We start from the raw sequence: 21,140 nt of genomic DNA, 5'->3' as shown, positions 1-21,140 counted from the left end.
ACGTACAATATAGATATTTTTAAGCATACTTGGAAATTTTGAATAGAACAGATGCATTGTTCTTGTGAATATATTTTAGAATTGACCATAAGACATGGTTTGTGTGAATTCGATGGGAATTTTTTAACATGCACATACAGAGCATTTTTCTTGATATGTTTATATAACTGGTGTTATCATGTCATTTGTTGTTGCTTTATTGGTATTCTATAAATATGAAAGAGATCAATGCTCTAAATCTGAGTTTGAATGTTTGCTATTTGTGTACTGTATAAGTTTATTCATTTTTTTTCTTTCACTTTTGTCTGCTACCTTGCTTATAATATATGGTCAAATTTGTTAAAATTTCATTGTCACCTAAACAATCATTGATCATCTTTTGTTTTGCATACTCTGATATTTTGGTTTCCTATCACCACAGAAAACATGTTTAGACAACTTAGCTTACTTGGGATTAGAATGGAATCAAATTATTTCCATGTTGTTTTTTTGGCATGTTTTGAATTGAGCCAAGAATTGCTAGCAGCCCTAGTTGGAAAGGAAAAGAATAAAAATGAAAGATGCTTGTTGCTTGTTCCAATGTATATAATCTATATGATAAAATGTATTTGATATAGATTGAAAAATTATGGACAATCTTATTGATATAACCCATGCTATGACTATGAGGACCATCACACTTGTTGTTTTGCTTATCTTTCTACATTCTCTTAATTCCTTCCTGTAATGAAAAAATTGTCCTACAGTCTTGGAGAGTCTTTTTAATGCTATATATTGTCCATTAGATAGCCCACCCTGAAGAAACAGTACATGGAATAATATGCATGGAGAATGAGTCAAATCTCAATCAAGATATTGATCAAATATCTTTTTGATATATAGTTCATGAGTCAAATCTCAATCAAGACCAGAGATCAAAACAACTTGCACAAACACAATTTGATCCAAAGAATCAGTCACAAGAACAAACCAGTTAGAAGAACCACACAAGAAATCAAACCAGTTAAAACACAACACCAAGAATTACGTGGTTCGAATTAGAGTCAAAACTTAGAACTCTAAGCTACATCCACGGGCAGCCACTTTTATTAGAACTTCCTTCTTCTTTCAGTACAAATCTCTCTTCTCTCAGTTACAGATTTTTTTACTGAATTACAACGTAAAGTTTCTAAAAAACTATATGTAAAAGTATACAACTCAACAGTACATATAGCAGTAGTTAACATAACGAAACATAACTAACTGCTTTACAAGAATCCAATTATAAACATAAAAGATTGCTGACTGGACCAAAATAACTAACAAGAATCCAATTATAAACATAAAAGAAATTACCAACCATTTTGAAGATAAGATACTACCATGTAGAATGGCTTCACACACATCTTTATGTTCAACTCTAACGATTTAACCCTGCCAAATAAACTATTTTGACCTTCAACTGATAAGAAGTAATTTCATGAATTTTATGGTTCTTTTGTATCATTTAATTTTAATTTTGTATTAATCTTTTAGGTATTGATTATATTCTTTAGGTTGTGGATCGAATTAGCAAGGTGCATTGCAAAGTTAATTTGCACGAGGTACGAAATTATGTTCTTTTAACTCTTATTATTAATATCTTAAAAATGTTAGAGGAGTTTGAATATCTTAAATATTCATCCATAGAGAAGTAGGTTCTGAGATTAAAATTGTGTGCTGTGGTGATAACGGAAGGTTGAAAACTTGTGTGTATTAGTGAAGTAGGTTTTGGAAAATTTGTTTGTGTGCTGCGGTGATATAAGGAAGAAAACTTATTGTGTGTTGTTTGAATTTTTTGACTTGGTATTGATAGATGGTTAGGTAAGCTTTTATATGTATAGATTAGATTTTTCATTTAGTCATATTTTTTTCATTATTTCCATATGTATAGATTAGATTTTTTAGCCATAAATATTGATGAAAAATAACTCAAATAACAATTATATGTATAATCAAAGATAAAAACAAGTTATACTAATATATAACCAGTCAAAATTATTCCTTAGTGCAAAACCAAGTTGGATGCTACTATAAATTTTTAAATTATATTTTAAGAGAATCAAGGCTTAAATGCCACTGTAGACTTAATTGCCACAAATAAATAAGCAGTTAATAATATATAAATATATGTTTCATGATGTTAGTTGATTATATATGAAAATATTTCTATCAAGATAGGATATACATAAAGGAAATGACCAAGAGACTACCTGGCCAAGGAAATGTTAAGAATCCAACATGTATAATTATTAATTAGAACATATTAAATATGGTGAAACAGAAGCATGTATAATTGGAAAATATTAAATTTGGTGAAAATAAGTGATTAATGAAGGCACTAGACTAGCATAATCAAACCTTCTCTTGATTTCCAATTGTAGAATTTTTCTAATAAAATATTTATTAGAAAATAGAATCTATTAATCAAGTGTAGCAGAATTTTATTTACAGTAACAAAATTCTATTTACACATATATAGAGAATAACAATAATTACAAATCATTGCTCCCAATACTCCTTAGTACATAATTTAATGAGTTTATAGTCTTCTTTTTAACGAGCCTAAGGAGACCAAACAACACAACAAAAAAGTATTGAAATATGAACAAGCACCACTTAAGTAGGAAAAAAAACAGCTAAGAAAAGTACCAAATCACACATTTGAAAATATTTATAAGGATTTTGTTTCTTCTTTTCCTTACACATATATAAATTAAAGCTAAAAAAGACTTGTATGCATAGGAGACTCAAAAATAAAGGAATCATTAAAGTATGAAAAATTAATGAATCATAACTACTATATGCGAAAAAAAATGGATACCTAATGTTACAGACGCAAACAGAACAAGTTATAGCAATAGTTCTACATGATATGCAATTGGAACAATATCAGAGAACCATGAATAATATTAAAGAAATACAAAAGCCATCCAAAATATTAATGTGCTTACTTAAATAATGTTTATCTTTGATAGTCATGGTTAGTGTTGTTTAATGATCTTGGTTCAACTCTTCATAACATAGTACATAGCGAGATCATTTTTCAAATTTGCTAAATTATAACTAAACTACAATGAAATATTATTCATCCAACAACAAATCAATCATTAAATAAATTAAGAGCAAGATCAAACTAAAGTATATAAAAATGCAAAAACATACATTTTGCTTTTATCTATGACCATAATTAGAGCTTTTGGAGGTGGAATGTGATAATCTTTACTTTATTCACACAAATATATAATGCAAAATACCTAGAGGCCCTTCTTCGTGGCTACAAATGACAACTATATAACCACAATGAGTGAAAAGTTAGGTTTAAGCACCTTACTTAAACTAAAGGTCCTTTTGACTCTTATTGGTACCAATGACCCATTTCTCTAAACTTCACTTTATCCCAAAATAAAAAAATCTAATAACCATAAGCTTTATAAATCTTTTTAAAAACAGAAAGGAAAACAAGCCTAATTTTCAGAAAATATTAATGGTATTATAAAACACCATAAGAAAATATTATTCCCCCCTAACATAGTAGCATTGTGTAAACCATCATTTCTTATTTTTTATTATCTTCTATTTTCACACTCAACTCCTTGTACCATTAGTTTCTAGTTTCTAGTTTCAGTGTTCAAGGAATATACTACACTGTGAACACTTAGAACAAAGTAATAGTCATTCCACGTGATTATTCTATTCAACAGAAACCAAACAGCCAAACACAAGTTCAACAAAAATTAAGCCATACACACCCAACTTTGAGTTAAAAAATCAATCAATCAAATTTAACTAAAGAAAAGGATCATTTTAAGCTTCTAAATGGTTACAAATGAAAAACAAACATACAATTTCTCATTTCCTGTATCTTAATTCTTAAACAATATTGAAAGGGATACACATATATATATATACACACCCTCTTCCTTAAAAAAAATCAACAAATAAAAAGGAAGAATTGAATAAAATCAATATGAAACACACAGTGACCACATGAAAGAACTACTGCCTTTAGAACTACCATATGTGATTATTACAATATGCATGTGCATCAAAACCCGTATCAGGAGGCATCACAATCAATAGAAAATCTAACCAGACAAAATGTCATGCTTATCAAAGGGAAAATATAAAAGACGCTGAAATGGAAATCAAGTCAGTGCTTACCCAGCCAAATCAGAAGAAAAAAAATGCAGTTATTATACCTCTATTCAACTGGTGAAAGCTCTCTATTACAACTTCAATTTGCAGCTAGTTGTATAAGAATTCTGGGGAACAATTCAGATTGAGCCAAATAAGAAAATCATTAAATTACAAAAAATAGAAAGCCATAATTTAAAAGAAAACCAAGAAATGAAATGCTTTTATTTATTCAAGAGAGTAATTAGCTCGTAGAGGGAAAACTGCCAAGACTAGAGGGAAAAAAACTAGTAAGAATAAAAATTTTACCGCCCAAATGCAAATCCTCCTCGCCATCACCAGGAACAACAAACCTATGTTGCCCTGATGAAGAGGCAGCCATTGGCAAAAATGGATGAAAGGACAAGCCATTGACAGTAACTAAGGTGTCACACATACAAAAATAAGTTATAAAGGAAAGCACAAGTCATCTCTAATACGAATTTTTCCACAATCTAGTGGAACAGAGTATACCTAATGCAGCTTGAAAGCTTGATACCCATTGCCCAGTTTTTAGATCATATATATGAACAGAACCATCCTGAAACCAAAAAATTAAATTAACAGAAGAAAAAATGCAGGATTGTTTTGCTTAGGGAAACTTGCAATCATCTCATTTGGTTTCAACTATCATCTAAAATTGTGCTTCGGCCTATGCCTTGCAGCAGTCACAATAAGAAATTAACCTAATATAAAATTATATTTAAACCACTTTAGATATTTAATTAAATCATTTTTCAACACACAAAAGTATTAATGTGAAAAGGCTTTGCACTGTTTGAAATTTGGATGGGTGCACTATGGGTTTGCATATATTTCAGATTACTTCTAAGATTCATTTGGCGATAGATTGTGGGAAATTGGGAATAGGCATGCTAAAAAAATGTCAACCCAAAGCAACTTGAGAGGACACATGGAAAGAAGAAGTGGAGAGAACACATGGAAAGAAGCAACAAGAAAGAAAGATAGGTGTGGTCAGAAGAGTAGATAGAAAACTATACTAATGGGCACTTTTAGGGAAAATTCGCAGTAATAAAAATAAAACTTACTTTAAAACTTTAATGAAAGTGTAATATCCTTCAACTTAATTATACTTAATATAATATTCTCAATGTAAAAAGTTCTGGGATGAATCCTATGAAATATAATCCATGAGTATCTAATTTCACTGAACCATTATGGGCAGCGGGTACTTACTTAGGACAGCTCCAATCTCCTTTCTTTATTTCAAACTCGCTTTTGCCAACACTTTTAGGACCATCATTCTTTCATTTTAGGCAACGTAAATTTTTGGAGAAGTTCATAAAATTGCAACTAAAAAATAAAAAGGAAGGATAGACAAAATATATAATGGTCTCCCAAAATTCTCACCAATCTCGATCACTACTAGTGCCTAAGAGTACCCCAAGCATTTAGTCACTCCCATGATCAGTGGAGATTCACTTGAAATAAAAAAAAAAATCCCCAACTCCACAACTAGTATTATACACACTATAGCTTAATGTATGGGATGAGTGAATAGAACATAAACCAATGCTAACAGTTTTTCTTTCATAATAACAGTTTTTCTAAATCGAGTTTCATCTTGAAAAGCATAATATGCATATAGATAACCAAAAGATCTCTCCAATCATAAAACTGCGGTGGGGTGATTCCCATTATGTACTAAGTAAAATAAATTGCATCCAAAGCATAAGCTTATAATTTAGTGTTTGGCTTCTTTGTTTGCTTTGGTGTAGTTGTGAATTCATTATTTTTTATGTGGTGTCCTTTCTTGGATATAATTTCCATAGCATTTTTCTTGATGTAATTTGTGATGCTAGATATTAACAATAAAATATTTCTTTGTTTATTTTGTAGATGTGACAAGCGAAGTAGAAAAGGATACTTAATTTTGAAGGCTTTGTGTTGGGCAGCTGTAGAATATTTTTTGTTGAAAGTAGTAAATTTTCACTATGTTGAATATTTAAGACTCCTTGAATACTTAAAGAACATTTTGTTGTTGATGACAGTATTGAATGTTTTAAACTAATTTGTGAATTGTTAATACAATGTTGAATGTTTTTACTTTTTGTTATTTGATGATGCTAGTATATATTAGAAAGTTAATTTTAATTATATAAAAAAATTAAAATATAATAGAATAAATTAGTGTTATATAAATGAAATATATAATGAGAATTCAAACTTATCTAAATATTAAAATAATACGAAAATTGTGTTATAATATCTTTTACAATAACACTTTTTATGCAAAGAATTGTGTTATGCAAACTTCATTATATAACACAAATAATGTGTTATACTAAAGTGTAGTATAACACAAAAATTGCGTTATACTAAAGTGTAGTATAACACAAAAAAAGTGTTATACTAAAGTGTAGTATAACACAAATTTATAAGTATTGAAATGTGTAATATAATCGACTATAAATAACATAATTAAACACTTATCTATTTATTAAAATAACACAGAAAGTGTGTTATCGTTGACAGTATAATAACACATCTGTATAACAATGATAAAGTGTTATGTAAAGTACCCTGACCTACGATAACATAGTCAGTCTTAACACATCAAAAAGTGTTATGGTATGTTTTGATAACACATTTTCGGTGTTATTAAAAGCATTTTTTCTTGTAGTGTATGTTAATTTTTGTATTTGTTTCCTTAAAAAGAAAGAAAACAATTTTAAGATTTACCTTAGGAGAAGGAATATTGTTGGATTGTGGAATATTGTGGGCATTTATGTATAAATGATACAGTGCTAGAGCATTACAGAGGATAACAATTAAAGAATATAAGATTTCTTTTGTATATATGCTAACAATTACTACAAACATGTTTTTCTATCCCTGAAATTACGTGTACAAAAATCCATGAAATTTGGTATGGTTTCCATTAAGTTTTTCTATAACTGAATGTTGATTATCTGATTTAGACTAGCCATGTTTAAACACAAGCATGGTTAGGTGTGAAGAGATTGAACCTTTTCTTACAAGAAAAATGTTCATTGTAATGTGATTGTTACTAAAATGTTATGTGGCTCTTCTATCTGTCTTCCAAGACTTGTTATTATCCTTATTCATCAAGATTTTTCCATTTAGGTACTCCAAATATAGACATATATATGTATGTATAGCTTGAGATGCACTAACCACGTGCATGTGGCTTCCCAAGACCCACCAACAACATATTTCTTTGACACATTTCCATGGCTATAATAAGAACGAGCAATCATCAATGGCATTTCATACAATTCCCACTTCTAGAGGATCATTTTAGTCACTCACTTATAGTAAATAGTAGCAAGAACTTTTGTACAGTCACACCATGTACATTTTTTTTTGTAAAGAATTCTTCTAAAGTTACAAGTCTCTATTGGATCATAATAGTTGAAATATTGAAAGTTTAAGACAGTATTGTTTTGACCACTTGAATGAAATTAAAAAAAAATGGTATTCTTGAATTTATATTTGTGCGGTTTCATAAATTTGAGTGATCCATTCCATCATCTATTGTAACTCAAATTATTACAAAACAAACAAATTTGGTATGGTTTCCATTCAGAATAAGCATAATAAAATGTTCATTATCTATAACTAAGTTGTTGTTCTGTTGCTGTTCTACTAAATGATGCTAAGGAGAAACAACTCACAAAGCCAAATGTGAAGAAGTGGCTTGATGAGCTTAAACAAGTACTTTATGATGCAAACCATGTGATGGACAAGATCAATTCTGAAGCTTTGAGACTCAAATTGGAGAAAGGTCAAACAGGATAAAGAAAAGCAAGTAAGTTGTTGAACTTTGTCCCAACTGCTTTTAGTCAATTTTAGCATAATGTAAAGCTTGAATTAGAGGGGATTGTTGGTGCATTAAACTTTCTTTTAGATCAAACAATGTTCCTTGGTTTGAAAGAAGTTGACCAAAAAAGACCACCACATAGAACTTGTTTACAAGGAAAGGAGTGTCCAAAGACATTTTGACTTGACAGTATGGGTTACTGTCTCAGTAGAGTTTTATATTTTTAGAATAACAAAGACAATTTTGGAGTCTGTCACTTTCAAGAAATGTGAGATTGAGGACATACATCAACTTAAAAATGAGTTGAGTAAGGCTTTGATAGGGAAGAAGTTTCTTTTTGTTCATGATGATGTTTGGAATGAGAATTATGGGAGTTGCAATTTCAAGAAACTCAAAATAACAACATTCTTCCAGCTCTAGTGGTTGTTTGATCATTCCATTAGTTTGTGAAAATGGTGATGATTTCTATGAGATAAAAGGACTAATGTCGACTTCAATAACCACTCGAAGGGCTACTGCTATTGGTCTAAAACGGCTGTGAGCTACTGTGCAAGAGAAATTGTCCATGTGTTGCATATGCTTACTGAAATGGTCATAGAGCTGAATGTGAACTTTACTATGGAAGTAAGGTGGATCTTCTGAAAATGACAGGGGAGGGAAACCAAGCTATTGTTTTGAGTAAATATATTTATGACGTTTTGGGTAATTATATTTGACTTAGAACTCATGGAGGCATTATCAGATTATGCATTTTTCTAATCACAACTCATATGTATAATGTTTTATTATTCAAACCCTAAGGTTGGGGACATGAAAACTACCCTTATTCACACCCCAGGTGAGATATCTACCAATATAATCAAACCAATTCAAGCAAACACAATTTATTTCTAAGAAGATAATACATAATTCTAGATAAAATCTGACATCATTTCCCATATAAAAGTTTACCTAACCATCTATCAATACCAAGTAAAAAAATTCAAACAACACACAATAAGTTTTCTTCCTTATATCACAGCAACACATAAAAAGATTTTCCAGAACCTACTTCTCTAAGTTTTCAACCTTCCGTTATCACCGCAGCACATAATTTTAATCTCAGAACCTACTTCTCTACGAATGAATATTTAAGATATTCAAACTCCTCTAACATTTGTATGATATTAATAAAAGAGTTAAGAGAACATACTTTCGTACCTCTTGCAATTAATAATGAAGTTAATTAACTTTTCAATGCTCCTTACCAATTCGATCCATAACATAAAGAATATAATCAATACCTAAAAGATTAATAAAAAATTAAAATTAAATGATACATTAAAACCATAAAATTCATGAAATTGCTTGTTACGAGTCTTAAAATCATAAACTATATTCATTAATGATTCAAACTTAACATAAAGAAACACATTCCAACTCAAATGTCCAAAAAAATCATCATTTTCATAATCATCATCATTTCCGCTCATTCTATCTTAAATTCAGCTACTAAAAAATTTAAATAAACAATATTTTAGCAACTTAAAAACAATATGTAACAAATATATATATATATATTCATGTATGCATCAGCTAGAAAAGGTAATATAATCTTAAGTAATATAACCTATATACATACGTATATATAAAGGGAAAATAAATTTAACTCTCTAATTGGGTGGCTGTTATGGTAAAATTGTTTACCTATATACACCTAGAAAATGTTGGGATGATCACTTTGCACAAGAACCTTTTGCTTCCATTACAAATCAGCAAGCAATCAACATATCTTTCAAAATAGTATGCACTAAAGACAAAAGAAGATTTGCATCATTGTTAGTTAAAAACAAAGCTAGCAAATCAGTTTCACATCATTGGACCCCACACATATACAAAATATCAATATAATATATATATATTTATATATATAGTCCAACACCTTGAATTTCCAATATTCACGTTCATAAATAAAGAATGCCAAGAAAAATCCAATAAAAATATCTACTAGTTATTACCAAACATTTTCATTAAAAATGTAAAAACACCTGTTTCTTCTTTTTGAAAAGCTTTCCATTCTGTGTGTCATCCACCACATTTTGAACCTAGAAACACTTCAACGCCTCCTGTGCAACATCATATACAATACATTATGCTATATTCTCTGTTTTTCCCAAATGCAGAACTTTCTCTCACTTTATATATATATATATATATCGTTCAACAAAAATGCTCTAAATTAAAATTACAATATACCAACTACCTATATTGAATTGATGTCTTTGCCATAGTTTAGTGAATCCAAATTTCAAAGAACATAATTAATTATCATCACTGCCAAAGATTTTATTCATATTTATTTACTTACATATTTGTATTCACCAAGACAAATTTGTCAATATAGATAAAAACTTGAGAGACCATTTCAATTTCTTCAATGAGATCATGATGTTTCCTTAAATATTGAAGTTCAAACATAAACCAAGAACTAGAAACTATCAACACTCTCACTCAAATTTGATTAAGATATGGTTATATAAGAAAAAAAATTATACGATATTTTAGCCACATTGATAACTCTATCATTATCTATTGATAGGGGTAAAATTCCTTTAGTAATAACTTCACAATAGAAAATATTAGCATATCGAGAGAGCCATCAAAAGAAATTGTTGCCTTTTCAGTTCAGCTTCTTCCCTCTTCAACATCTTTTATCTTTCTCTGCCTCTTATTGTTGCTTTTCCTAAAATGTTTCTTTATCTCCAACTCAATGTCTCTTTGAGACATTTCATCGAAGAATTTTCTTGCACCAAAAATACAACAATTTTTAGAGTATAACTTTCTCATGTTCAAATATGATTAAAATTGCATCGTGTTCGAGAAAAATCTTAAATATAATTTGTAGAGAGAGAACAAAAAGATATCCATTTAATTAATTTTTTTAATAGGTTAGAAATAGGTTTTTGGGGATCGTGGGAAAATTTGTACAGTAAACTGAAATAGACGGGCTCTGGAAAACCTGGGGTGTTCTAGTGTTGATTTTCTTTGCAAATCTCAATAAATCAGTAACTTTCTTCCTATCTTTAAGTACTCAGTAATGCAGGAAAAAAAGAAGAAGTATAATGATACACTCCACCATTCAAACATGACAAGAGTCAGACATATAACTAAACATATGAAGTTCTCTCTTCATTGTTTTTTCTTCTTCTTTGTCTTTCCAATGGCAAAAGGAGAAAAAAAAGTTTATGCAAGTATGGATCTAGTGGAGCTAATCATTTCTCCATTCATCATTCTTATTAATGACATTATAACTAAAGTTCTATTTAACGTATCAAACTAGCTTACGGGTAAGATATTAGAGGAACAGAAAACTACTTTCGCTAAATATTAAAATAAAGTTCATAGTACTTTCCTTTTTCTACAAAAATGTAAAGTGGAGATGGCGTCAATTGATTTACCTGAAATGATAATGGTTCTTGAAACAAAAAGTATCCAGCTAGACCAGAAGTGAGGAAATTAGTAGTGAAATTGTTCACCGTACCTTGAAGAGATGAGAGAGCTTCGACACTACTACTTCGTTTCATGCTAGAGCCACAACCTTCAGATGAGCTTGGTGAACTGTTCTGTTCCTTCCTATGAAACCCCTCTCGAAGGTGAATAACAGTGCTCTATAAGGCATCTCTCCTTGCAGCTAATGGTTTTTAAACTGAAAAATAACGAGAAACAGCAGCCCTCAATAGCACAGAAGCTATAACTGCGTAGCTAATGCAATGCCCCAAGTACCTAGCAAGAAAGAAAATTGGAAACAACTTACCAAAAGTAAACCAAAACCAAGAGAGCATTTATTTGGAAAAATCTAACAGGCAAATACAAACCAGTAATGGACTCCAAAGCAAATGAGAAAAACCCGTGAACTGCCAGCAACAAATAGTGCTACAACACGACTTTGACGAATCTGGAAACCATACAACCATGCTCCCATGTTCCAATTTGTAAAATAAAACATATATGTAAGAATTTGTGTATGACTAAGAACATCCTCACTTTTTTCTAACTCTTAATATTAGTGTTATGAAAAGTAAAAACAACTAGAGAAAAAGTTAAAGCAATCCAACAAACCAAGAATAATAACAGCAGCTGATGTGGTAGTACCAAGCCAACGTGCTTTCTTCACAGTCAGACCATTTACGAGGACTTGAATCCTGCATTGCTCACACTTACCTACCCAACCACTTGAACTAATCACACACTCACACACACACACACAACAATTAGATCTTGAGCCACACAGATCCTATCTCTAATTTGGAGATAACATTAACTGAAACAAAAGTACAAAATTTATACAAAAATAAATAAATGCAATCAAAACTTATCGACTATGTCTTAAAATTAACAGGACCCATTGTCTTATCGAAACATGCAATATAAAAGCAACACAAGACTCATAATGAAGTTTTTACAAAGATAGACATATACTTTTTCGACGATAAGTAAGAATTACAAATGGTAGAGACTTTACTAAAAAATCTAGATCAACAAAAACACAAACGATCGCCAAAAATGAGTATTGATATAAATAGGTTATACTATGACTTGCCTACTAGATTGTCGAGTATAAAGCTCATTAGGGTCTAGTGCAACTGGTAAACATGCCACAGGACCCACTTCTATACAATTGGAATAGGCAAATTTGTATGCCTTTCTTACATACTCATCCACATCTAAGTCGTTTCCTGTGCAAACGGATAGAGACTTAAAAAAGGGGAAAAACAAGCAACTCCGAAAATAAAAAATGATAGCAAATGATATGAACTAATAAACAGAAAGATTCAATTGCTACTGCAAAAGCAGAAAACATAGAAACAAAAGACCAAAACTCTAGACAAGAGAACTGCATGTACCATTAAACACCATTCTACATATAAAGAGCATGTTAATTGCTAAGGCAATTGCTGATACGCCAAAGAAGAAACCAGAAGGCGAATACCGCTGAGATGCCTTTGAACCAGCTATAACATACACATCACAAAGTTCATACGCACAGAGAAGAGCAACAACTAGAAGTAAAAGATCAGCAACAACTCCTGTAGAAGTAAAATTCAGTGAAATGTCTTGGACATGCAACAATGAATATCTTTGTAGGATTGCCGAGTAATTCATTGGAAGAAGCCTTATAATATGCACTATTTAAAAAGAAAATTAACAAAAGTTATTAAAATGTAGTAACATGTAATAGTTGTTGCATATTAAGAAATATTTTAAAAAATTTAAAACTTACCTCATTATCATTGAATAAATTTCTTTAGGACGTTTGTGTGATTTCAGTGGATCCAAGAACACGATTTTTCCTTTTGGCATAGCAATCACCAACATCCAATGTTCCCTAAAATAAGAAGCGTGTTAAGTAAAATAATTAAAATTTTAATATATGAATAATCAAATAAGAAAATTTTACACTATTTCTTACCGTATGTTCCAAGGTATAAAGTATAGTTGGCCAACTCTATCCATGGTCATCAACCAATTTGCCAAGTCAATGGTTGATCGTTCTACATCGTTAACGTTATTAATGCTAAGACGTTCAATGTCAAAAAACTTGTAAAAGACATTCTGATTTGGAAATAGGGACTCCCAAATGCATCTGGAAAATTTTCTTTAATGCTAAATATTTTTGAAAAATTTCGGCAGAGTTTCCCCTATAAATAGGACTACCCAAACCTGTAAACATTCAATTTACTTTGAAAATTTGCAACAGATCACAGAGCAGTACTCATAACTGATTCTAAATTCATATCATTCCAAAGAATTAGTTGAAGGGATACCTTAATCCGAATATCATTGCTGAGCCTCCAATCATATGCAAAGTAGCAACTTGTTCCACATCCTCTGAAGTTATAAAGATTGACTCGCGATTAATGAATGATGGGTCCACTGGAATTGAGACGACTGTGTTCATTCCCTTAACTCTGTAAAATTCTCTCACCATAAACTGAAGGCTAACATGGATGCGATTTATGATGTGATCGGCAAATGGTCGGCCTTCGGTCAGAGTATTTTCTGGATTGACGTGAGACCCAGCTGATGACAGATGTGGGCTAGTCAAAGAATTATGGTTCGTCTTATCCTTGGATGGACTTTTTGACATAGGAGGTTTCTTTTTTAGAGGAGCCTACGCAACATCAAGTATAAATAATATTAAAATAATGGACCAACAAATATTTTAATAGGAACAAATTAAAGAATTCGTTTATACCTGGTCAGTCATAATTAATTCTTTTGGCCAAGGAATGAATACATCATAAGTATCTCGAACATAGCTTATCTCCCCAACAGAAAATGGGATTTCAGCATCCTCTTGTAACATTTTGGTGACTCGCACCCTCGCGTATTCGTCTGTCAGTTGAACACCATGAATAGTTAGTGGACCCACCCCATCAATTATAACACCCTCTGCCACCACATTATGAATATTATCCGAACAAAGTAACACATCCTGCATATACGGTGTGTCATCCTGCATGTACGGTGTGTGATATTCTTTGTCGTTGTGCTCGTCATCGTTGTTGTGTTCATCCATATCATCTATCCCACCTGCTTGTTTAGCTTTTTCCTCCTCTAAAGCTTTAAGTTCTGCTCTGAGCCTCGCAATTTCTGCATCTTTCTTACTAACAACATACGCCATTTTTGTTGCTATTTTTGGTTTTCTTCCAAAGACGGACGAAATCTTCACAAACGACCTACAATAATCAACCAAATTTATTTAAAAACTAAAATATTATATGCGTTTTAACTCTGTCGACACTCCATGGTTTTCTTCTCCCAACCTTGCTAGAATAGTATTTTTCAACCATCGACTAAATGTTTTATTATGCTAATCTATAATCCATTTCTGTTTATTTTTAACCTTGTTGGGAATCATTGATTGTAATAACTCCATGTGCTCACTACAAATACAAAGTACAACATATTAAAATTTCAATTATACATAAAAATGAGAATAATGTTTATTAAATTTATAACTTACGTTATATATGGTTGAACCTCGGGATTGTTTTCCAACACAACTAAATGAACTTGATCTAATTATGCACGAGATATGGTCACTACTGTTCCTTTCCCTTGTAATCCTCTATCAACTCCATCCAAGTTATTCTGTGGTTTGCTAATTCCGGTTGTGTCGATTCCAACCATGTACTCTAAACAAAATTCCACAGCTTCTTCTGCTAAATAACACTCAACCATACAAGCTTCAGGGCGATGGTGATTACGTACATATCCTTTCAACACCTTCATATTTCTTTCAAATGGATACATCCATCTCGCCCAAACTGGCCCACACAACTTTGCTTCTCTTACTAAATGGACCATCAAATGTATCATGATGTCAAAAAAAGATGGTGGAAAATATTTTTCAAGCTTGCATAAAGTTTCAACTATTTCATCATGCAATGCATTCAACTTCTTAATTTCCAATTCTTTTCCGCGTAGTTGATTAAAGAAGATGCACACACTTGTCACACTATCTCGAACTCTTTTTCGTAAAACTGACCGAATGGAAATTGGAAGTAATTGTTGCATTAATATATGACAATCATGTGATTTCATTCCAATTAACTTCAAATCTTCCATAGACACCAAGTTTCAAACATTCGATGAGTAACCATCAACCACTTTCATCCCTGCCAATGTTTGACATACAGCTTGCTTCTCTTCTTTAGACAATGTAAAACAAGTAGGAGGCAAATATGTGCGAGCCCCTTTTTCTTCAGGTGCCAAGCGGTGTCTTATACCCATCTCAACAAGATCTAAACGACTAGACAAACCATCTTTGGTTTTACCTGGGATATCAAGTAATGTACCGATTATACTTTCACATACATTTTTTCTATGTGCATGACATCCAAGCAATGTCTAACGAGTAAATCTTTCCAGTAATGAAGTTGAAAGAAATTTGATTTTCTTTGAAAACATCCATTGACTTTTTTGTTTTTATTCTTCTTCCCATACCTAAAGTCAAAATTTTCTACTTCCTTAAGAATTTGCTCACCTAACAATGGCAAAGGAGCAAGGTCTCGTTCCACAGTACCGTCAAATGCTTTTTCTTTATTTCTGTCAGGATGACTTAAATGCAAATAACGTCTATGACCCATATAACACATTTTGCGTCCATTTGACAAGCGACGGGCCCTTGTGTTGGTGCAACAAATTGGACAAGCTTGGTAACCTTTTGTGCTTAAACCTGATAGGTTACCATATGCTGGAAAATCATTAACAGTCCATAACAACATCGCTTTCAAATTAAAAACTTCTTTTTTAAAACCATCATATGCCTCAACACAATTTTCATACAACTCTTTCAAATCATCAATTAATGGTGCCAAATAAACATCGATATCATGTCCTGGTTGTTTTGGGCCTGAAATCATTAATGAAAGCATCATGAACTTCCTTTTCATCACCAACCGAGGAGGAAGATTATACATAACCAGGAAGACAGGCCATGAACTATGCCGACTACTAAGAGATCTATGCGGGTTTACTCCATCAACAACTAAACCGAGACAAAGATGTCTTGGTTCATTTTGGAATTCTGGATTGATATAATCTACCTTCTTATAGGCCTGTGAATCTGCAGGATGCCGGAGTTTATCATCTTTCACTCATCCAGTCTCGTGCCATATTAAGTTTTTAGAGTGTTCTGCACTTCGATATAATTGCTTCAGCCGTGAAATCAAAGGTAAGTACCATAGCACTTTCTAAGGAACAAGTTTCCTAATCTCCTTACTTTTGTTAGGTTTGTACCGTGATAAACCACATTCTGGGCAAGCGTCCATGTCTGCATACTCCTTACGATATAAAATACAATCATTCAGACATGCATGAATCTTCTCATACTTCAACCCTATCAAATTTAATGTTTTCTTTACTTCATATGTAGACTCCGGAAAACAATTTTCTAGCGGCAAAATCTCCTTGAAAGCAGCTAAAAATTGACTGAAACACTTATCACTAACTCCATTTTCTTCTTTTATGTTATACAATTTAACCATTGTGGGCAATCTTAGTTTATTGCAGTCACTGAACTATTGTCTATCTGCATCTCTAACCATACTATCATATTTTTCTGGATTATGAAAAAACTCTTCTTGTGCTTCATCAAGCAATTCTATAGCATGATCATCAAAATCATTACTCTCAAAATCATCTACACCTCGCCTACCTAATGGATATGGGTCATCATTTAATAATTCTCCATGCCAATACCATTTTCTATAACTCATATCGAATCCCCGACAAAATACATGATCCTTTATCATGGTAATATTCCCCTTTACTCCATTACCACAATCGATACAAGGACAACAAATTTTTTATGGATCACTACAATTCTTTAGGCAAAACTCTAAAAATTTGTTGAATCCATCTTGAAATTGTGATGTTTCTCTCCTCTCAAGCATCCATGATTTATCCATACTAATAACAATATTAAATTCCTAATAAGTTAGAAAAAAACTTATATTAGGTTCTAGTCTTATGAATTTTTTAAAAAATTCGACAGAGTATCCTCTGTTTCTATAGCATACTGTAATTCCATAATTACCTATAAAATCAATACAAACAAACACAATAATCAAGCATAGATGAATCCATCATTATTAGGTTCTAGTCTTATAAATTTTTTTAAAAATTCGGCAGAGTATCCTCTGTTTCTATAGCATACCGTAATTTCATAATTACCTATAAAACCAATTAAAACAAACACAATAATCAAGCATAGATGAATCCATCATTATTAGGTTCTAGTCTTATAATATTTTTAAAAAATTCAGCAGAGTATCCTCTGTTTCTATAGCATACCACAATTTCAAAATTTCCTATAACAACAACACAAAGAAACACAATAATCAAGCATAAATCAATCCATCCTTATATCACCACAACACGCAAATTTCTCAGAGCCTACTTCACTAATTTTCAAACATAACTTTCACTAAATCTAATATGCATGATTACATTAGCCTTATCTTTATACATAAATCTTGTAGTAATATAAATAAAAAAAATAACTAACCTTCAATATTACTCTTCAATGCACCCGAAATGAACAACAAAGTTCACCACTCAATCAACGACCCTACTAAAACATTACATAATTAGTAAACTACATAATTAATTATCAAACAAATAAAAAAAAAAAAATCAAACTAGTTAATGAAACTAATGAGCAACACTTTGATCATCTTCAAGCTATTTATTTTTTTTCAAATATTTAAAAAACAAATTTATCTATTGTCACAATTTCTAAAATTCACTAATATACATATATATATTTATAATAAACCTAAATTTTATCACATTATTTAACCTAACAAAATAAACAAATAATTATAAAAGTTAACAAAATATTAATTATATTAATTATAAAATTCAGAAGAATAAAAAAAATATAAAAAAAACATAGAAAAATAAAAAATTATCATCAAAACCATATTTGAGTAATCTATACCTGTTTTGAAGTTCAAAATCCCCTTACAATGACAAAACTCCGGCAAGAAACACCAAGAAACAATGGAGAAAATACCCACGGCCAAATGCTTTTTTTTTCTCTAAAAAACAAAAAAAAAACATCTTTTTGGACTATATTTCGGTTTATAGTGTAGAAATGTAGCAAGAAATAAAGAAAAAAAAAAAAGGGTGTGGAGAATGAAAATGGGTGTTGGCTGACGGTTGTTAATGGAGGTTTTTGGGGGTTTTTTGCACAGAGGAGAGAGAAGGGCTTGAGGGAGATGACCGTTCGGGTGATGAAAATGGGTTATAAAACCCTTTTACTTCGGTTTTTAGGTAAAAACCGAAGTTAAAGGTGCACAAAGGAATAATGGTTGTGCACATTTCACTTCGGTTTTTAAGTTAAAACCGAAGTGGAAAGTGCACTTTCTACTTCGGTTTTTACCTAAAAACCGAAGTGAAATGTGCACAAGGGCTGCGTTTGGCTTAGCCATTTTTTTGCATTTTTATTATCTCTAAACATAAGTCACGGGCTTGTGCAACCAAACACGGCCCTCTTCACTATGAATTTTTTCACTTCGTTTTTTTAAAAAAGCGAAGTAGTATGTAATTTTTTTCAAGGCGCCATTTTCAAAAGCAAAGTAAAAGAGTTTGAAAATGTTTTTACTTCAGTTTTTTTGTATGCTCACTATAAAAACCGAAGTAAAAGCCTATATTTCTAGTAGTGAATGCAATAAAGATATCCATTCTCCTAACAAATTAGAGAAGGAAACCAGCCAAAGAGCTACCCAATGAAACTTGTAGGAAATGATTTGCACATTAATTGAAAGGTCAAATCAAATTCAGCACCTACTCTCTCAGTTCACGCAATTAGAGGAGAGGATGATCGAAAACATATTAAGTTCAGTCTATTTAAGCTGACTACAAAATTACACTACTGGACAAAACATACTTATTCTTAGGTTCAGATATTAGATCAAAAAAATGTATTCTCTACTTTTCCATGGTAAGGCTAACTGCAACCCCTCACATTTGAAAACTTCTTATATTTCTTTACACCCCTCAAAGTTACATGAAGACATTGACATTAGTGCTTGCACAATTGGGATACTTATCGTCATAACAAACCAAAATTTCAAGAAAGCATTGTTAATAGCAAGCAAAATGTTTCGTAGAAGAACCAAATATAAATGCCTAAAAACTATAATTATGAAGTCAAATGATTAAGACCAACTTATTTTTAGGCACAGGACAATAAACTAATGGTCAGATACTTTTTTTAAAAAACAAAATCTTAGCCTTTATTAATGATGTTGAAATAGTAAGGTTGTCACATAGAGAAATATAAATAAATTTCAATGAAATATGTACTTGAGCTTTGCCATTGTGTTCTCCACCAAAGCATAATTGAATAAAAAGCCAACAATAGAGCAGTTCCAGCCATTATTACAGCCAAACCAATTATATATCGACCCAATATTACAATTAGCCAGCTTCCACATATGATAAGAACCACAATCGGAGATATAACAACTGCCCATGTGGAGAGAGATAGGAAATCGCATAATATATTTAACTGTGGTCCTTGCAAGATGTTCGGCCATTTTTTGGCTAAGATCCAACTGAAACACATGCACATGTATGAGGAAAGAAAAGAAGACAAACATATTATTATAACACAACTCTTAAAGAACACAAAGAAGGTTTTACAAGTCTTATTCTTGTCATCTACATAAATAGAAAGTACATAACCAGCATATATCATATCATCATATCTAACCATATTACTTAGTTAGAAAAAGAAAGAACAACTTTCTTCAATTAAGGTGTTTGTCAATTTAGTATATATCCTTGTTAACACTTGACCAGGAAGAAACTTGTGCCAAAGAACCTTTCCAATTTAATGCATTTAAGCTAAACAGAGTTTTCATGGTATTACTGCCCATCAACTAAAGGGAATAGATTTAATGCATCTCTAGACAAGATAGGTTCTGTTATCTGAGCTTCTAAACATCATCATGGAAAATAAAAAGGTTTCAATTACATAATGCAAAAGAAGAATCTTTAAGATGCAAAAAGAGTAAAGATGGTGATAGAGGGTCATCAAGTTGCTTGCTAGTTCTGAATCAAAAACACTAATGCAAAATAAATCATAATGTCAATGTCCACCAACTCCAACCTTACACTGACATAATCAAATCAAATCTAATCCAATAAACTCTTTGGCCTAAGAAAATAAAGTAACTACAAAATAAGAAGCTTTAAGAAGCAAAAATAATAAATATGGTTATACAGGGTAATCAACTTGCTTGTTTTCCTAGTTCTGAATTAAAAACACTAATGCAAAATAAATCATAATCAAATCCAATCCAATCAACACTTTGGACTAAGAAAAAATAGTAACTACTACAAATTAGCTTGCAACACTAAAAAACAAAGTGAATTCAGCTACCTGTAAATCCTCCATGGTTTCCAATTCACTGCCCATAATATAGAAAACGAAGCTGAACCCAAAAAAGAGAAAATGGTCCCCGAAATCACACACGCCAAAAGCAGGTGATGCTCATCACCTTCCATAGGCCAACTCTCTCCCCTACTCCACCACATGCATCAAATTCAATAACCACATGCGTGATCAGAACTGCCGAAGACG

The 21,140-nt window shown here is 31.4% G+C and overlaps 1 pseudogene; it reads right to left on the bottom strand.

Moving 5' to 3' along the window:
• Positions 1-4,399: 4,399 nt before the first annotated feature.
• On the bottom strand, positions 4,400-21,064 carry LOC133824969 (calpain-type cysteine protease DEK1-like; annotated as a pseudogene).
• Between the last annotated feature and the right edge of the window lie 76 nt (positions 21,065-21,140).

The sequence above is a fragment of the Humulus lupulus genome, chromosome 3 (genome assembly GCF_963169125.1).
Source record: "Humulus lupulus chromosome 3, drHumLupu1.1, whole genome shotgun sequence".
Taxonomy (NCBI): domain Eukaryota; kingdom Viridiplantae; phylum Streptophyta; class Magnoliopsida; order Rosales; family Cannabaceae; genus Humulus; species Humulus lupulus.
Note: the sequence above shows the minus strand (reverse complement) of the source record. Positions and strands in the feature narration are given on the sequence as shown.